General features: G+C 38.0%; 1 long non-coding RNA gene and 1 other non-coding gene across 2 annotated transcripts in view; one reads left to right on the top strand and one right to left on the bottom strand.

Moving 5' to 3' along the window:
* Nucleotides 1-17,325, top strand: part of 4930455D15Rik (RIKEN cDNA 4930455D15 gene) — a 173,646-nt gene that overhangs the window by 118,278 nt on the left and 38,043 nt on the right. The window lies entirely within an intron of this gene.
* On the bottom strand, nt 11,070-11,212 carry LOC115488955. Its single transcript, XR_003952681.1, has one exon. It is a non-coding gene; the product is annotated as a small nucleolar RNA SNORA48 (small nucleolar RNA).

Raw genomic sequence — 17,325 nt, 5'->3', positions numbered from 1 at the left:
AACACATCAGAGGAGAGACTAGTGTGCTGTTTCCCAGAATCCCTTGATGATTGCACAATTTGGCCCTCCAAATTCATATGTAGAAAGATACCTATTGACTCCAGGAAATGACAAAATATTGTCAAATGTGGCAAGTACTGTGCCTGAATTTTTTTTTTAATTTTCAAAGATTTCTGAAACATCTTTAGATGATATATGGGAATGTTCTTCCCAAGAACAAGACACTTTAAATACCAGCAGCAGTTTGCCTTTATCTGACAGCATTAAAAGTTTATTTTTGTTTTTGTTACTTCAGCAAGATTTACATTCTCTTTTAGTCAAACTGTCTTCTGATTAACATAATCTAAACTATGTCTGAGCCTAACTTAAATATTGAATTACATTACCATCAGTGAAGCAAATCACCACCAATGGCATTTGGGTTGGGGTGATTCAGGAGGCAGTTGTAGACTGTGACCTGCCTTATTTATTTTAAGGTCATAAAGGATCAATTATCAAATAAAAAAAAAAACAAATTCAGATGTTCACCCAAACATAATCTTTCTGGGAAAACTAGAGTTTTAGGGAAACTCAGGAGCCACTGCAGACCTTTAGCTGATAAGTCCATTTCAACTTGTTCCCCTTGTCCTTTGATACTCTAATTCCACATATCTGATTTTCCCAAGTATTTGCATAAATGTTGCCAGAAATATAAAACTAGTTAGTGGGAAGCAGTATATTGTAGAGCAGTTTGATCTCTTGTTATCTGTGGGGTCCTGATGAAAATCGCCACAATTCTAAATATTAATATCCAATGTTCAGACAGCTATACCCTTGTAAACATTTGGGAGGGGTGGTGGCAATTTAATGGATATTATAATTAACTGAGGAATAGATTGAAAACAAACAAATAATTTGAAACTAAATAACTAGTATATACTATCCTGAAGTCTAACTACAGTAAATTACCTGACAACAATTTTGCGCTCTCTCTCTCTCTCTCTCTCTCTCTCTCTCTCTCTCTCTCTCTCTGCTCTCTTTTTCCTCTGTCTGTCTCTTTCCCTCTCCTTAAAGATTTTTTTATATTTACCTTATTTACATACATGGGTATTTGATCTTTATGAATGTCTATATAGCATCTGCGTGCTTAGTGATTACAAAGGCCATAAGAGAGCATTAAATCCCTTGGAACTGGAGCCATGAATGGTTGTGAGCCACCATGTGGATGCTGGAAATTGAACCCAGGTCCTCTGAAATAGCAGCAAGTGCTTATAACTGCTGAGTCATCAATCTCTCCAGCCCTTTGCTCTGGTTTCTCGTAGAAAACTCTGTGGACTGAAAGAACACCTTTTGCTTCTGAAAAACATGTCTGCCCATATTTGATAATGACAAAGAGTTCTGTATTATTTAAAGTTAGATTTAGTTGAATGTAGCAGAAAATTCTTTTTTTAAAAACTCAGTAATTTATCCTTTGAAAGTCTAGATTAAGATGTACAGGTCTGATAGAGCATTCATTAGAAACACATTACTTCACATCACTTCAGCCTTTCTACCCTAGTCTTCCTCTGCAGTTGGATCTTGAACCACACAGATGGCTGGAATCATCAGTGGCTGTTGCGTCTGTATTCTCTTAAGGAGATGTCTTAAAAGTTCACACGCTTCTGTTTTCACTGTACTGGTGAGATGTTGGTGAAATCAGTGAACATATTTCTAAAGGACAATGCAAGATGCACTTTGTACTGAGTGTCCAACTGAGAACTGAGAGAGGATGGCTGTTTAGAAACAATTAGGGGTCGCAAAAGTAAAAGAAGTGGAAATGTCTGTAACATCCAAGAGCCTGAGCCTTCGATAGTTCTGTTGTCACACAAAGTGTGACAGTTTCTCCAGAGCTCTCAACAGATCTTAGAATATAGGGTATTAAAACTAAGACCATTTTTGCTGAGCACTTGCTCTTATCTATGTTGGAATGGCTCCAGAATCTTTCAGGCTCCTCAGTATTCGGGGACATCTTTTGTGCTTCAAATAAACCTTGCCCTTGTACATGGAAATTGTTTAGAATACTGTTACTTCCTACCAAACACCCCATATGCCAGAATGGCTTGGGTGTTTGTTTGTTTGTTTGTTTGTTTGTTTGTTTTAGCTGCTGTTGTGCCTGATATGAAACACACTGATTACCAATCATCTGGTTGCTGATATAGAAATTATAAGTAGGTGGGAAGTAGATTGTCTAGTGTTGGCAGTCCCTGACTCGTGGGCATTCTGGGTCTAATGGGTAAACCAGCAGATCTGGAATCTCACAGCTCTGTTGGGCACGTTTTGCCCCTTTTTTTCAAAGCCAGAGTTGCTAAAGGTTCTAGTTTTGTAGTGACGTCAAATAGTCTTTCTCTACATGTTAGCAATTAACATGGAAATTACCTGATGAGTATGATACTGATTGTCAGATATCCAAGTTTATCATGATTTGATTTGTGTTTCAATGTATAAAAATACTTCCACTAAATAACACACACACACACACACACACACACACACACACACACCTTTTCAAACTTACAAAGTTGAGCATAACACTCAGGAATTATATTTAACTGGCAAAGATAGTTAAATATAATTATATTTAATCTTCTCAGCAAAGCTCCATTTCACACATTTAACAATAGAGAAATCAATAGTTGTAAGCACTATTTAAAATTTTAAGAGTTTAGAATGCTAAGATTATCTTCTCTATATATCAAGAAATTGTATTTCTTCATTATTCTTCTGCCTTTGTAGCTGAATAAAATAAGGCTATAGTAGTTAACCACCGGATATTAGAATATTTGGGGAGAATTGTATTTCCTCTAGAGTAGCTCTTCTCTGATATTGTCATAGAAATTCTTGTTCTTATATCTATATTAAACCAGGTTTATGATAAAGTTTTATTGAACAGATACACACTTTGACTTTCAACATTTTGTTCTCTCAAGGATTTTCAGTAAGACTTCACTCATTTCACATAGAAATGCCTTTAAGACTCAAGCTGAATGAAATTTGCTTTTGATCTAGAATGGAAAGCATATCATATAATGTTGCAAATGTTTTATTGTACTGTCTTTCCCCCTTTCTTCTTGATTGCATTGTCTTTCAAAATGCCATGTATGTGTACATGTCCCAGTAAACTCACAAATTGGATTCAACAGACATTGGAAATGCATTTAACACTCCTAACATACCAACTTTAAGGGTACTTATACCTGGGCAAAATCATCTACCAAAAGCTAGTTTTAAAATGAAGACTCTATTATTTGTATAATTTATTAAATGCTTATATCTCAAACTGTCAGGCAACACAATTTCAGTTGGTTATCTTCATGATGGAGGGGCTGATTGCTTGCTGATGCTTCCTGCTGATACTCAAAATCACGATAGGTTATTGTACTATATATTGTTAGTTTGGAAAAAGATTAAAAAATTAAAATGGAAAGTATAGCCTCTCAGGAATGCTTATCATTTTTATAATGTTGAAAATAATTAAGTGAAGTCATTAGAAGTCAATGACTGATTTATATAAATATATAAATGAAGATATGAATGCATATGAGTCAGTATATATTTCTAATGTCTCTGACTCTATCCACTTTTTATATCTAAGGTCTTGCTATGTGTTTCAGGGTAGCCTCAAACATATGGTCCTCCTGCATCAGTCACATCATGCCCCAAATCTATCTGTCTGTCTATCTATCTATCTATCTATCTATCTATCTATCTATCTATCTATCTATCTATCTATTTTTATCATCATGGTTTCTTCCTCTTCCTCCTCCTCTTCCTCCTCCTCCTCATCATCCTGTGGTGGCATGAAGGACAATAACCTTTATAGGTTCAAGTATTTTTAACAAACCACCAGTTGATGGGACTGTTTGGGAACTATTAGGAAATACGGCCATGTGGAAGAGGTGTGTCACCGGGGATGGTCTTTGAGGTTCTGAAAACTCATGTCATTCCCAGTGTGTTCTCTGCCTCCTGGTTGCAGATCAAGATGAAAGCTCACAGATGTTCTGCCACCATGCCTTTGCTTCAGCATAAGGAACTTCAAGCCCTCAAAACTGTAGGCTCAATTAAACACTTTTATAAGTTGCATTGGTCATGGTATTTTTCCCAGCAATCAAAACCCTTAGATATAATCAATCTACCTATCATTAAACCAATTGTCCATCATATACCTGAATAGGAAGAAAATGTTCAAAACCAGTTTCTGTTGAATGTTGAAGGTGTGGTGAGTAGGAAGAGAGGCAATATGAATTTATTATGAATTTGTAGTTGACATATAGCAATTGAAATCTTTCTTTTTATGAGTAGAGGCAGAATTACCTAACCTAGAGAAGCAGCCTTACTTTCCTCTGCTCATCACATACATCTGAAGCATGCTCAGCCTGCGTCTGGGGATCTTGTGTAGGAAGCATAGATGAGAGGTAGAGTAACCAGAGTTTGGACCAACTTATCAACACAGTGGGATAACAGCCCTCAGGAAAAGCATCACAGAAGTCTGGTAATCCAGGGGAGTTGCTCTGTTCCACCTCAGAGCTTCCTGTTCCAGGTCTGTCCTCTGTGCTTTATGTCCCCTTCTGTGTTTGCCACAGGAGAGCACATTATCCAGGCTCATCCATTGTAACCTCTTGATCACATATCAACTACATGTAGTGCAAAATGCATGCACCTTCCATGTGACAAACAAGAGTTTTCATATGTGGTGGAGACAAATCACCATAGGCGGTACCATGGCTATTGGCAGAAACAGATACAGCCCCACATAGGGGTTGATATTCCATATCGGTCAGACAGGGAGGGGAACTGAGGACAGATGTTTGGGTGCATCTCTGTTCAGACCACTTTTCACCACACACTGGCTAAGGGTAGTTCTGACAGATGTTCTGAACTGCCTCATCCTAAGGCTTGTTGAACACAGGGTTGGCAACCTGTATGTGTCTGCCTGCCCTTGCCTCTAGTCCCTGAGGGAAGTAATAAACATTTATATCTCCATGGAGAGAAGATTCTCTCTGGCAGTAACAGAGGCACGCAAATTCCAGTTGATAAGATTTCTATCTATAAAGGTAGCTATAGATTTAATTACAGTTTTAAGACATTTCTAATTTCTCTTGGGAAATATTGTCTGGAAAGAGAAGATGATAAAAACTGTCGTACACATAAACATTAACTTCAGTTACACTCATGATATCTGAGCCAGGCATCATTTGAGGGTACTCATGGGAGCCTTCTTATATTTGCAAAATAGACTTGTTGAAAATCCTATTTTTTTTTAAACAAATGGTTTGGTTTTGCCTAGGACAAAATATACATATTCATTAAATGATATTTGGTTTCTTATTACTTTTTTAATTTTTTAGATTGCATTTTAATTACATTTCTTCCCTCTCTTTCTATTTTCAAACCCTACTGTATACCAACCCCACTTTTCTTTTAATTTATGGTCTCTTTTTTGAATAATTATTATATGCATGTATTTATATGTATATGTGTGTGTGTTCCCAATTATAATCTGTTGAGTTACATAATATTACTTCTATGTCTGTTCTCAGGGCTGACTATCTGGCACTGGACAACTACTTGGTATGTCCATCTCTCGGGAGGATCATTTTTCCTCCTCCCAGCATTCCTCAGTTAGCTGTAGTTCTTTGTGCAGGGTAGAGACCTCATGGGCTTTTCCCTGTTCATTCCGGCTTGCTCATAAGTGTCCTTGTTCAGCTCACATTTGGGTGGCTATGCTGGTGAAAGTTCATGGATGTAGTTTCTGATGTTGCTCACGGGCACTGATGCCTTGTTTTTAACATTACGGATCTGTGTTTAAAACTTTGATTTAATAGGCCTGTATGTAGCCTGGTGTGTTGGCACATACCTTTAATCCTAGCCTAAGGAGACAGAGACACTCCTGTGAGTTCCAGGATAGTCTGGTGTACAAATCAAGTTCAAGAACAGACAAGGCTACACAGAGAAACCCTGTCTTGAAAAAAAAAAAAAAAGAAGACAAAATGAAAACAAGAAAGGCCTATATTCATGGAACAACTTTAAAGCAGGAACTGATAATAGGGATAGCTGGGATCCATTTCATTCTCATTGGAAGAAGTATTATTAATGACAGTCCTCAGGCTGTCATGTGTGTCATGGAGTCACACAAAGAGACAGATCACATATCTGTCCTTATCAGGAGAATAAGGACTGCCATTCACAGTTTCCTAGGAAGTTTTTAAGAGGTCAATAGTGGGGATGTGTAATGTCATTGGATTTGTATCAGTAGTGGAGATATATAACACCACTGGATTCACATCAATAGTGGGGATGTATAACACCATTGGATTCATATCCTGCTTCTAGCCACCAACCATGTTTGCAAACCCTGAGCCATTCATTATAACTGAGAATTTCTCTTAGTGAAAAGCTCTCCCTGCACCCCATTCTATCTCTTCTTGGAAAAGTAAGTACTTTGTACAGAGAGGCAAGTCATAAGGGTGACCAGGACTGGTGTTCCCCTTTGTTGGCCAAAGGCTATCCATGTCCCGTGTTTATTATTTTCTTATACAAAATTTCTTCAAGAAGGTTGTCTCGAAGCAAAAGAAAAAAATATTAAGAGCATCCAACCTGAGAAGATATCATCTGCAATTTTATAGTTTCATAAAAATATTTTTGTTCTTCTTTTACATTTGGTATAAAACAAGGCCCAAATTCCCATGGAAATATACCTCTGATATATTCATTCTGACTCAACCCTGCCCCTTCAGCCTAGTCACCCTGTTTTTCCTTCCTATGTCTTTGTCTCAGTCAGTGTTTTATTGCTGTGAAGAGACACCATGGGCAAGGCAACTCTTGTAAAAGGATGCATTTAATTGGGGGTTTGCTTACAGTTTTAGAGGTTTAGTTCATTTCATCATGGTGGGAAACATGGTAGCAGGGATGGTAGCCATGGTGTGGGAAAAGTAGTTGAGAGCTATAATCCTGATCTGCCAGAGGAGGGTAAGGAAGGAAGACTGGGCCCAGGTCTTTTGAAACCTCAAAGCCTACCTCCAGTGACACAAATCCTCCAACAAGGCCACAGCCCCTAATCCTTGTAATCCTTTCAAACAGTTCCACTTCCTGGTGACCAAGCATTAAAAAATATGAGCCTGTGGAGCCATTCTCATTCAAACCACTACAGTCTTGAAGGCTTGGTCTCTGTGAGCTCAACATATGAGCTCCTTCATTTCTTATCTTCAATTCAGATTGGAAAGACAGAAGTTAATCAAAATGCTAGCCTATTATGCTTCCCTGCTATCTCCCTGCAACTGTCCTGGCTAACATCTCTCTATATTTCTCTACCACCAAAGATTCTATCTCCAGGGCCCCTTGCAAATTTTGACTCTTAAGTCAATATCATCTGACATTATTATCTTCCTCTTTACCTCTGGCCTAGAAGTGAAAGCAATATGTGCCCATATATTTCCTAATGAGTTCTCTTCGGTTTCAGTAACTCTTTTTACCACTCTGTTGAAGTCCTTTTCTATTGATAAAAGAAAGTATTTCCTCAAAAACAAGGTATAAAATATCAGACATAAAATCAGCGCCATACTTAAAACAGCCCATAAATCAGTTTCACTTTAGGGTAATAAAAAGTTCTGGAAATAGACAGATGATGACTGCTAAATATTTTGAGTATATAGTGCCTAGGGATTCTTAAGTGTGGAATTTTTTAGCAAGTATATAAAATGGTACATTGTATAGCTGTGTTGGTTTGAAAGAAAATGGCCCCCATAGACTCACAGGAAGTGGCACTGTTTGAAAGGATTAGGAGGTATAGCCTTGTTAGAGGAAGTGTGTCATTGGTGGTGTGTTTTGAAGTTTCCATTGCAAGCCCAGAGTTTCTCTCATCCTGGCTGAGGATCCAAATGTAGAACTCTACTTCTCCAGCACCATGTCATTTTGTGTGCCACCATGCTTTTTGCCTGATGATAATGGACTAAACTTCTGAAACTATAAGCATCCCCAATTAAATGCTTTTTAAAAATGAGTTGCCATGGTCATGGTATCTCTTTACAACAATAGAACACTGACTAAGATAATAACTCAAATGGGATTTTTTTTCCATCAAAAAATGTCCCATAATAAAAAAAGTTCATAGCAATCAGGTAAGTGCTTGAAGTGTGCCACCTGTTTCTTTGGGGGAAATCTAAATCAACTCAAGGCCTGAAGAAGTATGGAGAATCTTTATTTCTTTCATTCATTTCCACCTATCTGTTAACATGTTTTGTTTGGATTGTCATAGGTACTAACATAATGGACAACTAGGATGAACATGTGTCAAGGATACCAACTCTCATGACACCTCTAGTGCTGTCTTCTTTTGGACCAGTTAGCTGAGTCCAGAACCATTCATTGTGGACATAGATCTGTAAACTGCTGCTGAATGAACTATCCCAGTTTCCAGTGTCTTCCTTGACAAAAAAATTTGTCTTGGCACATGAAATGTGATGAATCTGACTATGTACTTGTATATGTGTGTGAGGGTAGGTGGTGAGATAAAGATTAAACCTCAGATTATTTCCCTTTAACCAAGTCTTTCTATGTTGATGAAATGTTGTATAGACAGTAGATTTGTAAACTAATTCTGGATACATCTGAAATTCCAAAGTAGGCAGAAAGTAAGTTGATATATATATATATATATGTGTGTGTGTGTGTGTGTGTGTGTGTATAGATAGATAGATAGATATAGATATAGATATATACACATTACCATTAAGCATTAGCATTAAGAGGCAGAGTAGAAGTTAAGGAGGATGCCTACAGATTGTTCCTAGGTTGAGGGACAAAATTAAAAAACTGGCCAAAAGTTGGATATTTATCTATACTTAGTCATAACCTTGTCTTACAGTTAGTAATTACATAATATTCTGGTAAGTCACTTAACCTCCTAAGACTGCAGTTCCTTTTCTAGTCAACAAAGACAAACATACCCATGTTGCAAACTTTTGAGAAAGCATTTGCCAGGTAATAATTCCTCGAAAACTAAAGGTGTCATTGTGCAATGTAGTCTGCCACTTCAATCAATACACTTCTGTGCTTTTACCCTCTGTTAGCTCACTTGCCTCTTGTTTGATCATAAGTGCTCTGAGGTTGGAGTATTTACAGACGAGTCCTGACTAACGCTTAACTCTCTGAATTCTGCAGAGCACATGTGTTTGGCTAGGGTATTAATATTTATCTTTAGAAAAGTTATTGTGGCTTTGATGATGAGGCAAGAAGCAAAATGCTGAACACAGACACTTAAAAGGACAGAATAAAGGTCAGATGCTGAGGCTGGTGACTTGGAGTGAGTTGTGTCCTTGAATGGCCTCTGTAGGTATATTTTAGCTAAGTGGTCACTGACCACTTAGAATTTAATCTTTGTAAGACTATTATTGCAATGGTTAGGTTATTTACAATGTCTCCCAAGTCTTTCAATAAAACCTGAGTAACTGTACTTATTCATATAGACATCCCAAGAGCAACCAGTTTAGTCAGAGAGGAAAAGAATTTTGTTATAAATATGATGAAATTTGGGGTACTTTCATATGAGAAGAGCAAGAATTTGAAACTATAGATTGTGCCTAAGCTTGTTTCTGCAGAGTGAATTGAAGAATAACTCATTTTCATCCTGTTCTCCCAGTGTGTGCTGGAGGCAAGTGATTATTGTTGCTTTCTTTAGTGAACAACAGGATTTTTTAAAGCAATTATATTTGCTTAGGGCTATTTTGCATGGGGGTAATAATGAAATATTCAAAAGATTCCTAAATCATTCCTTCAAAGAAGTTCCAATTATGGCTTAAGGTGTTTGGGGTGGCAGTGGTGATAGTTCATGATACTTTGGTCTCAAATGAGTAAGGCCAGAAGGAACTAGCTTAGACCGAAGAGACTGGCAGTCAATGGGCTTTTTACATAAACAGTGCGAGTCCCCACTGTTCTGGAGCTTGAAGGCGTCTGTCTTCTGTCTCTGTTTTCCTTTCTGATCTAAAGTAACCTCTGAGAAGTTTCCTCTTCGTGTTTCTGTGAACCAGAGCCATCAACCACAGCTACTTTTCTGCCAAAAAAGGATAGAGGTATTTTTTAGTTCCAAGTTTGGGATTTTAAGGGAAAAAAATACAAATGTTACAACAGCTGTGATTGTAATAACAACAAAACAGAAATAATTTAATAGTTTCCATTAGTAGCATAGTAAATGGAGTAAAAACAAAAAAATGCAGACCTCCTGCAGTGACATACCAACATAACCCAAGCAGGAAAAAAAAAAGAATAAGGAATGGAATTTTTAAAAAGGATTAAAAATAAGACATTCTGAACAATTTTTTTAAAGAGACAATTTTAAAGAGTGAAAGTGGTCCTAAAGAAGAAAATTCCTAGAAATGGAGTGACAGGGTCTGGAGGCTGAGACTCCAGACAGTGAAGCTTGGGAAGTAGTGGGATGTGGTAATGACTTTACAGGCAAAGACTAGTCCCATGATGTCTTTAAAATACATGTCATTTATTTGTAAGCCAATCATACAACAAGTTTTCCCCCCTTCCAATTAGATATGAAATAAAAGCTGTGGTATTTCTGGCCAGTGATAGTGTATGTCACTAATCCCAGCACTAAGGACGCAGAGGCAGGTATATCTCTATGAATTCAAGGACAGCCTCGTCTACAGAGCAAGTTCCAGGACAGGTAATGTTACACAGATAGACCCTGTCTAGAAAAGCCAAATTTTAAAAAAAAAAAGGCTACTATGAAAATATATTTACAACTTTCTGAACATTAATCGATAATGTTATAAACATTTTGGTTAGTAACATTTACATCATACTTTTTTTAAGTACAAATTGAGTCATTTCTGTTGATAGAGAGCGCCATGCACTTACCATACTCTTGTTCTTCCATACACTGTGATGGGTAACTTTAGCCAATTGTCATAAGCATTTTACTGCCAGGGCATTGTGTTGGCCCACCCTTGCCATTTGCTAGAGAACAGGTCTGTGGGTGGCATAGCAGTCCATAGGTCTCTGTCTGTCTTCCTTCTCCCATGCTGTGCTGCCTGGATTTGATTTGATTTTTATGAGTCCTAGGCAGAAAACAACTTTGGCCACCAAGCCAGGCATCAAGCTAGGATGAACGAAGGACTGCCATCTGCTCTGTCCTGACTTGTATAAGAACAACACCACCAACAAGGTTTCTCTTTGTCCATTGCCTGGGGTGGGACCATTTTTCAAATTGTGAGTTGGGTCACCCTGGGGCTGCTGGTCCTGGGTTCTATATGAAAGCAGGCTGAGCAAACCATGAGGAGCAAACCATTAAGAAGCACTCCTCTATCGCCTCTGCATCAGTCCCTGTCTCCAGGTTCCTGCTTTTTTTCACTTTCTGTTATGACTTAACTTCAACGATGAACAGTGATATGAAAACATAAGCCGAACAAACTCTTTCCTCCCCAAGTTGCTTTGGTCATGGTATTCATCACATTAGTAACCCTAACTGAGACAATATCTTTATATAGATACACCATGTTTTCTTTTTCCATCCATTCTTTAATGGGCACATAGACTGATCTTATTCCTTGGATGTTATGAATAGTACTATAATGAGTATTAGAGAGAAGATATTGCAGATATATGAATTTCATTTGATATATATGTCTGTGTGTGTATGTGTATATAATGGTAGTTCTAATTTTGATCTTTTGTAAAGCTTCCGTAACAATTATACTAATTTACACTCCTGTCAAGAACACATAGCTGTACCCTTTTCTTTATATACTAGTTAACACCAGTCTCTTTTAACTTTTTGTTAGTAGTCACTCTTGCTAGAGTTACTAGCATTATTGTGGTTTTCATTTTCATTACTTCAGTTTTATTTATAGTGAAGCAAGCACCTGTTTTTACAAATCTGTTGGAAATTTGTCTTCTCTGTAGAAGTGTATTTAGATCATAACATATTTTATAAAGTAATGTGGTTACTATTTCTTGTCATTGAGTTGCTATAGATTTTGGCTGTTAATCCATGTATCGTTTTAATGTCTTTTTTTTTCTCCATTCTGAAGGCTTCATCTTCACATTGCTGGCTATTTCCTGTACTGGGAAGAAGCGTTTTGATTTTTCTGCTCTTAATTGTTTTTGTTTTTTGCTGTCTGTGCATTGGGGTCACATCCAAATTGTCCAGATGGGTGCCACCAAGTTTTCTCCTGGATCCTTAAGTAATATCATAGTTTTGATTTTATAGTTAAAAAATGTTTCCATTTTATTTGACTTTTGCATATGTTATGAAATTAAGGCTTCATTTCAATATTTTCCATGTGGCTATTCAATTCTACTAATATTTATTAAACGGATTACATGCTTTCTCCACCCCCGCCATTGCTCTCCTTGGTGACTTTGTTAAAAATCAGTTTGTTTTAAACATGTGACTTTATTTCTGGGCTATCTATTATAATCTGTTGGCAGATATGTCTGTCTTTATGCCAAATCTTTTTTGTTTTTGTCTACCACTCTGGCTTGCAGAGGTTTGAATCTGGCCTTTTTGAGTTCCTGCATTGGGCATTTGGTCCTCAATGTAGCAATGGTAAGGAGTGATGGGACTTAGCAGCTAGGGCTTGGGGAGAAATCACTGTAGGAACTGCCCATCAAATCTCCTTGACAGCCTGAGCTCCTCTAGGGATACTTGCCTTAAGAACAAGCTTGTCTGCAGGGTTGCTTTGCTGCTCTGCAATAGGGCTTCTTTCTCCCACAAGTGCCCCAGCTCTTGTGGTGTTATCCTATGTCATGTCCTTGCCAGAGTTGAGAAAATCCTACCTATATCCAGAACTGGGAGGAGACACTTTTCCCCACATGTTTGTCTTTTTCAATTTCTTTCATTGGTGGTTTACAGTTTTTAGTATAGGGATCTTTCTCCTTGACAAATAGATTCCTAAATATGTGATTATTTTTGTGGCCACTGTAAATGGGGTTCTTTTAGTGTTTTCCCCCATGTATATCAGTGTTTGCATATGCTATTTATTTTTATATAGTGACTTGGTGTTCTGTAACTTTCTCAAATTTGTTGGCTCTAACAGTCCCCCCTGCCCAATGCAATGTGTCAGGGCTTTCTATTCATATAAGGTCATACTTACAAACAGAGAAAACTTAACCATTTTCAAATTTGGATGTCCCCTCTCTTGCCTAATTGCCCAGGCTGGGACTAGCACTCTAATGGAAGTGCAAGAATAAAGCTTTCTTGCCTTTTTCAGGAGAGTGTTTTCGTTTCCTATCTGAATGCCACACCATCTGCAAGGATGCCACCTCTGTTGTGTGGAAGTCCTTTGTCTCTACACCTAACTCATTGAGAGATATTATAGTGCAGGGATGTCAAATACCTTTTCTGTACATATTAAACTGCTGGTGAGGTTTGTTTGTTCTGTTGACGTGTTGTATCTTGTCTACTGAGTTGCCTATGTTGAACCACTCTGGGATACATCTCCCGTGTGGGTGGATTTTCTTTTACATTTTTTAGCATTTATTTATTATATGCGTGTGGTGGGGAGAGAGACATGGCAACCCTGCCTCAGTGTAAATACGAAGGTCAGAGGACAATTTGTGAAAGTTGGCTCTCCTTTCACCATGTGCGTTCTGTGGCTAATCAGGCTTGGTGGCACACACCTTTACCTGCTGAACCATCTTGTAGGACAGTCTTGTTGGGTTTAATTTCCTATTTTGTTGGAACTTTCTATGTTCATCAGAGATTATGGGTTGTAGTTTCTATTTTCTCTCTCTTTTCTCCTCTCCCCTTTCCGTTTGCAGCCCCATCCCCCACCTGTCACTGTCCCCTTAGCTAGTTTTGGTGTCAGGATAATGTTTGCCTCATGAATGATTTTGAAGTATTTCATTCTTCTAAATTTTCCCAAGGATTTCACAAGAATTGCTATATCTGTTGTGCTTGGGTGTTTGTTTTTTTGTTTGTTTGTTTGCTTTGGTTTCGTAGAAGTTGGCAGAGAGGCCATCAGATATCTCTAGCTTATTTTGTTTTGTTCGGTCTCACAAAGACCCTCTACATTGGCTCGTGGCCCAACTTGTTATTCAGTTCAGATGTTTCATCTTATAAGTTGACTTTGGTAAGTTTCATATATTAAGGAGTTTTCACCTGAGTTTTCTCCTTTTCCCCTAGCTAAGTGTTCCTTGATTTTATCTTTTTAACTCTTTATTTCATCTTCTCACCTGCTTCCTTCATTCTACCCTGATCTTCATTTTCTTCTTTCTCCCAACTTTGTGCTTAGTTTACTTTTGTTTTAGTTTATTGCACTGAAATGTACTGATAGTTGATGTTTCTTTTTTCTTTTGGTTTTTTTTTTATTTTTTTTAAATTTGTTTTTATTTTGAGAGACAGGGTTTCTCTGTGGAGCCCTGGCTATCCTGGAACTCACTCTGTAGACCAGGCTGTCCTGGAACTCAGAAATCCACCTGCCTCTGCCTTCTAAGTGCTGGGATTAAAAGCGTGTGCCACCACTGCCCGGCAATGTTTCTTTTTTCAATGAAGGCATCTATTTCTGTAAGCTGGCCTCTCAGACTTTCTTTTGATGAATCCCAAAGATTTTGACATACTGTGTTTTCATTTTTTGTTTGTTTTGAGAAATAAAATTTCTCCTTCAGTTTCTTCATTGACCCATTTCTAGTCTTAGAACATTTTTGTTAGAAAATATAATTGATATGAATTCAATCTTGCCATAATTGTTTAAAAAAAAACTTTCTCTGAGGCCCAGTGTAACCTTATCCTGGAGAATATTCAAGAAGAATGTATATTTTTGAGCCACTAGCTTGGAATGTTCTGTGAATGTCTTTTATTTAGGTCTAGTTGGCTGGGATTATAGTTCCATACAGTTCTTTCTTGTTAATTATCTGCTTATTGCTATTATGTCTATGCTATTAAAGTCTGCCATTATTGATTTGCAATCCACCTCTCCCCTTACAGACTGGCTTTAGGTGGAAATACTTTTCAACTCTAAGCCTATCCAGATATTTCAGGCAAGCTATCTGATAGCCCCTTGTACCTGGACTCTGATGGCCATAGTGGTAGTGGGGTTGTCTTAAGCATGACCTTCCTGTATTTGCTAAAATGCTGAGATAGAATCCTGGCTCTGTTGATGATGACACAGTCTCAGGGTGTGGTAGAAAGTCTGTGGCTACCAAGGTTTTAATACAGCCCAAGGCTGTGGTGATGTGGCCAGATTGATTCCATTTTGTCGAGGTTTCAGTTTCTGCCTGAAGCCAAGGCAGATCTGAGATCACAGTCCATTGGTTCAAGCCCAAGAATCAGGACCCATGGGACACACCCAGTGATGTCAGTGTCAGGCACCTGGTATCTGGTACTATGCTGACCTGAGTTTGGGAGTGGGCAGGGGGGGTGATGTGAAACTTCTGTTTCTACCCTCTTCAATGTTTCTCTACTTATTATCATCCTACAAGCATGACTATACTCCAGTCTCTCACCTAGTTTCTTAACTCTTGTAGCAGTATATTTATAAATGGAAAGAGGCTCAAATCCATGTTCCTAAGGGGAAATAACTGGGGAGCTCAATGCTGTGCTGTTGCTCTGCCCTTCACATTCCAAATTTCTAGAAGATTTGGACAGATTTAGCTAATGCAATTGCTTCGTTTGTGAGCACAAAGACTCTCCTGCAGCTGCAATGGTAAAACGAGATTCGTGACATTCTAATTTGGGGATGGTTAACACAATCTATGCTCACTAGTCTTCGAAATCTTCACAAGGGATTTTGCTTTGTGAGGTATTTGAAGAAGGAGCAAGGAAGTAAGGCCAGCAGAGGAAATTTGTACAACAGTGTAAACCAGATCTTAGTATGTATCTATCTATCTAGTATACTAATATATATATATATATATATATATATATATATATATATATATATATATGTGTGTGTGTGTGTGTGTGTGTGTGTGTGTGTGTGTGTGTGTGTGTATAAATATATATACTATCTTAGCTAACATGTATACTACCTTGCAAAACTATTGAATCGTTAGAAGAGAAAACTGTTTCTTCTAGTAATCACAGTTAAGTTTTACGCTGACAAAGGAGAGCTTTACAAGTCAGTTTGAATCTCAAAGCAAAAACCAAAATGAACAAACAAAAACAAACAAACAAAAAAAAGAAGTCAAACTTGATAACAACAATTCATGTACTAACTCAGAATAACAGACTGTCTGCTCCCCTTTCAAATGACAAAATTCATAAATTTTCCGTAAGCTACGCTTATGGAAATTAGAGGGATCGGAATACTACTGTTAAAACTGCAAGCTTCTGCAGTTTCAAGTAATACTATGAGCAATCTGTTTAATGAGTATCTTTTATCGAAGTTGCTTTTTTGAGTCCTAGGCAGTTGCTTCATCCCTTTCCTTATCTATGCAGAGACATTGACTGGCCCGGGAGGGAGGAGCACTTGTGAGCAGTGTTACCTGGTTCTGCCTCTTCTTTTTAATTAATATTTTTAAAGATTGCTACACATCTTGCTCTCAGTGTCAAGATTCCTCAATCATAAGCCACCCCGTCCTGGTTTTTTTTAAACAGTATCCTTTGCTGTAGCCTAGGCTAGCTTTCAATGCCTGAAACTCAGAGCAATCCTATTACCTCTGCCTCCCAAGTACTGGAATTATTGATGTGGGGCACCACACCTGTCTCCTTTTATTTTGTAACTTTTAAAGTAAGGTCATGCCAAAGGTCTGAGAAGAGGAAAATTTTCCTTTGTGCATATTCTTGATGTCTTACTAAATATCTTGGCACTTTTCCCCCTACTCTACCTAGACTGAAGATAAATAGATATGAAACCCATGACTACTCTCAGTTCTATAAGTTTGTCTAAGGCAGGACCAAGCATTGCTTCAGGTAAAGCCTGAGACCTGCCAGTTCTTGCAAGGATTTGCATGCCAGAGTGCAAACTCTGGCTCCAGCAACAGAAGTTGACTACAGCCAAATGCCTGAATTATCTTTCTTCAGTGTTCCCGGAATGACCTTGTCACAGCAGAAAACCAGAAGACAGAGGCAAGACAAAGAACAGCGCCCTTCCTAGCCTATCCATTTGCATGCATGTGTTTTTAAAGCCAGCAGAGGTGCACAGAAACACAAAAGAAATCAAAATTTGTCCCAAGATTTCTGTCTAGTTGAAAAGACATGATAAATCTGTGAAACCAACCAGGAGTAATTAGGAATGCAAACCACGTCCTGCGACAGCATGGAGCCAGGTAGGGCATGTGTGGTTCAGATATTGAATAAGAATGAGGAACAAGTCACCACAGACTGGTTGGTCAAATCGGCACTCGCATCTGTCTAAAAGGTAC

This window comes from Mus musculus, chromosome 18, assembly GCF_000001635.26.
Source record: "Mus musculus strain C57BL/6J chromosome 18, GRCm38.p6 C57BL/6J".
Taxonomy (NCBI): Eukaryota; Metazoa; Chordata; class Mammalia; order Rodentia; family Muridae; genus Mus; species Mus musculus.
The sequence above is the reverse complement of the archived record's forward strand: the minus strand, read 5'-3'. Positions and strand labels throughout refer to the sequence as shown.